At 38.0% G+C, this 4293-nt stretch overlaps 1 pseudogene; it reads right to left on the bottom strand.

Annotated features, from left to right (window-relative positions):
• Positions 1–2438: 2438 nt before the first annotated feature.
• On the bottom strand, positions 2439–3360 carry LOC103210877 (annotated as a pseudogene).
• Positions 3361–4293: the final 933 nt, after the last annotated feature.

The following is a 4293-nucleotide window of genomic DNA, read 5'->3' as shown; positions in this document are numbered from 1 at the left end:
TTGATTAAATACACTATTTCTTAGATTATGTTAATATTAACAAGAAAATTATTGTAAATTTTTTCTACATTGAATTACATTATTATATTATTAGTAACTGAGCAAAGCTTTTTGAGTTCTTTTCTTCTCTTCTCAAAAATGTATTGATACAGTTTCACATATACTAATCACCACAATATTGTAGCTAAAACACCAGAAAATCTGACAAAATCAGCAATTATAAAACCACTGGCAGCAGTGAAAACAACAACATGCATTTGTAGTATGTGCAGATAACAACACGTGATTTGAAGTGTCATTGTAATTGGTTAACAATGATAACTCTGACTGGACAACCAAACTCACTGAATTGAGTTGATTCAGATTCATACTGATCCACTTTGGGTTTCCAATGAGGTAAATCTTTACAGAATTAGATTGCCCAGTCTTCCTTCTGCAGAGTGGCTGGTGGGTATGAACTGCCAACCTTCTGGTTAGCAGTCAAATGCCTTAGGCACTATTCCACCCAAGCTGTTAGAAGGTTCAAAAAGTAAATAGCATAGATTTTTACCCTTGTAGGTACAGTGATATTTGTAAGCTGGGCATAAGAAATTATGTTTTTGCTGTCATAATTAATTACAGGGAAATGTTTATTATAACAAAATAAACTTCTTCTGAAATACTGCACAAACATTTTATAGACAGTCATTGTAGTAGCATCGCTGCAGACAGTGTCACCAGCGTGGTCTGCAGGCTCTGCAGCCCTTGTGTGTCTACTGTGCATGTGGTGGTTCTCCTTTCCCCTTTAGCTTTCTGTGAAGTCAGGCCTTGTCCTCACTAACACAGCGCTACTTTCAGATATAAGTGCTATAATAATTCAGTTTGTAGTTTTTCCTGTTTACACATAAGGTTTAATTATACAAATTTTGGTTCATAAAGTGTATGCAAGCAAATGTTTCTGGAATAAAGATATGCATTATGATTTAACATTTTTAACATAACAGGTGTTAAAACTGAATTTTTCTGTAGAAGTGAAATTACGAAGTATGGTCCAAACCATACTTGTTCACATAAAAAAGAAGCATGAGAAAGATAAGAATACTCACAACTAGACAAAGGATATGAAACCTAGTTAGATTATAAATTAAGAGTGCTTTGTGAGAGCAGCCTTGGAGAAGTCCTATAAAGAGAATCCCATTCATTGCCCCAACATGAGAGCTGAGATAGGCCTGAACCTCACCTCAGTGCTTGTTTTTTGATCTTTCTTTGGAGGATCTGTATGTGTGGATCTGCCTACTGTGCCATTTGGCTGACAGGACCTTCTCACTGTTTTAATTGTATGTCAGCTAGAGTCATATTTAAATGTTTCAGACATGTATCTTAAAATTTGTGTCTGTATCTGTGTGTATGTATGTGTGTACTTGCACATATGTGAATACATCAATGCAGGAAGGGCACTTCCACAGAGCTATTCTGGCAGACGAAGATGTCTTCCATTACATAGGTAAGCACAAAGATCCGGAATCAGGAAAATCTAGTTAGAAAGATACTAGCTGACTGTGTGGTATCTTTGTAGGACTGCCCAAATAAAGCAGTGTCAGGTACAGACTTCTGAGGAATATTCTTCTAGTACTCATAAAAGCAAAATGGCCTAGATTCTGTGTTCCCAGTCTCTTATGGGTTAGCTTATGTTGACCAAATTCGTACGTTATTAGAATAAGGTCTGGAAAGAAATTTGATAGACCTCCCACACACATATTATCATTCAATAATTAGTACATTTCTTTCTGGAGAAATATTTCTACAGCAAGTTAAATTAACAAGTGAAGATGTTTTGCATGCTGATAGAAGTCAAGTAGGGGAGCTCTGGTAGCATAGTGGCTAAGGCATTTGACTGCTAACCAGAAGGCTGCCTGTTCAAACCCACCAGCCACTCCTCGGAAGGAAGATGGGGCAATCTACTTCCGTAGTGATACTGCCTGGGAAACCCAAGGAAGGGTCGCTATAAGTCGGGTCCGACTCGAAGGCACATAACAACAACAACAACAAGTCAAATAAGGATCATTATTGTTGTTGTTGTTGTTTCCCGTCGAGTCGGCCCAGACTCATAGCGACCCCTCCTTGAGTTTCCAAGGAAGTATCACTACGGAAGTAGGATTGCCCAACCTTCCTTCCGAGGAGTGGGTGGTTGGTTTGAACCACCACCCCCTTTTTGGGGAGCGTCAAGTTCCTTCGGCCACTTTGCTACCAGAGGTCTTATAGGTTGTTCAAAATGGTTTTGAGATTTAAGGAGTCATAATCTAATGAAGTCTTCTCAGAATATTAAGTGTGTATTTATAATATATTATCTATCTACCTATCTATATTGTTTCCTGATAAAAATATTTTCTTTTTCTGTTAAACAGAAAGCTATGATATTAAGGAAGCATATGTTAAATTTATTTATGTATGAACAGAAGTCACAATTTGCTACACCATAATTTTTTCATAGCATTTTTCACTTCTGCATTCCTCAATGTGTAAATCAGAAGGTTAAGTAAAGGTGTTCCAATTGTATAAAACACAGCCACCATCTTGTCCACTGGAAATGTGGTTTGTGGATGTGTATACATGAATATACATGGACCAAAAAATATGACATCCATAATAAAATGGGAGGTGCAAGTTGAAAGAGCTTTTTGCCTTCCTTCTGCACTGTGCTTTCTCAGAGAGTACAGAATGACAGTATAGGACATTAGCAAGAGTATGAAACTCACAGTGCATATGGCCCCACTATTAGACACAACTAGCAAATTTATCACATAAGTGTCCATGCAAGCGATTTTCATCAAGGGCTGCAAGGCACAAAAATAATGATCTATCACACTGAGACCACAGAAGGGCAATTGCAAAGCCAGGTAAACCTGTGCTGAGGAATGGATACAAGACCCCACCCAGGCCAGAATCAGCAGCACAACACAGACACGCCGGCTCATGATGGTTGTGTTTCACAGGGGCTTACAAATGGCCACATAGCAATCCAAAGCCATGAGGATGAGCACAAAGACTTCCATGCACCCAAATAAATGGGCTGCAAAGAGCTGGGTTACACTCATTGTAGGAAATAGTCTTCTTCTGAGACAGAGCATCCACAAGCAGTCTGGGTGCCGTAGTTGTAGAAAAGCAGGCATCAGCAAAGGACAGGTAGAACAGGAAGAAGTACATGGGACTCCCAAGGGTTACACTTGCCTTAATAGTTACCACAATGAGAAAGTTTCCCAGAAGAGTCAAAAGGTAAAGAATCAAGAAGATTCCAAATACTACTTTCTGCTTTTCAGCATCCTGAGTCAACCTAAGCAGAAGGAATTCAGTTACACTGTTATTCATCACCATATTAGTAGCTGTAGGTAGGATGTAGTTGACAAAGGTTTAATCTGCAGAGAGAAGTAAAACAAGTGACAATTTGGGAAGATCACTGGGCTAAACTCTGAAATCACTGGTTACTTCCCACTGCCTTTAGTGTGCATCAAACTTCTCCATGTGTCTTTCTAAATCTGCAGACGCCCAGCTCTTTCTCCAATTTATGTATTGATTTAAAACTTACTCATTGGACAAATACTTTTGTATTTTAGGAATAAAATAAATATATATTCTTCATAAATTTTTATTCTGACCATGATTGAGAACTGCAGAACTTGATTTTTCCTTAGGCATGTGTCTTCACTACTTTAACAATTGACCTTCATTGAAAAAAATAGTATTAATATCTGCCCTAACTTATTCTGCATGGTCATAAGAATTTTAAAAAGAGCTTAAACACACACATATCTATACATGTATTTTTGATGTATGATGTATCTTCTCCATGTGCTTTGAAATCTGAAAAACACTGTTTCAATATAATTTAGCATAATGATTAGAGAATCCTTTCTGAAGAATATACTCTCAGCTCTGTTAACTCATGTTTGTGTCTATTGTTCCTGGTCTTTTAGGATTCTCACTGGAATATTCTTTACCAAGGGTCGATATTGATATCTTATTACCTTGACTTCTAGTGCTCAAGGTATCGGGTTCACTGATTTTCATGACATAACAAATGTCTGGATAATGCTTCATTTAATCATTTCTGCTGCTGTAACAGAAATACCAGAAGCAGGTGCCTTTATCCAGCACCAACATATTTTCTCTCATTTTAGGGGCTAGAATTCTGAATTCAATGTGCCACCTCTGGTAGAAGGCTTTCTCTCCCACTCGGCTCAGAAAAGGGTCCTTGTTTCTTTGAGGTTCTGCTCCTGGGAGATCTTCAAGTTGCTTTGCATCTCTGTTCCCCAACAA

This window comes from Orycteropus afer, unplaced genomic scaffold, assembly GCF_000298275.1.
Source record: "Orycteropus afer afer isolate SDZICR_OR568_19922 unplaced genomic scaffold, OryAfe1.0 scaffold00666, whole genome shotgun sequence".
Lineage (NCBI taxonomy): Eukaryota > Metazoa > Chordata > Mammalia > Tubulidentata > Orycteropodidae > Orycteropus > Orycteropus afer.
Note: the sequence above shows the minus strand (reverse complement) of the source record. Positions and strands in the feature narration are given on the sequence as shown.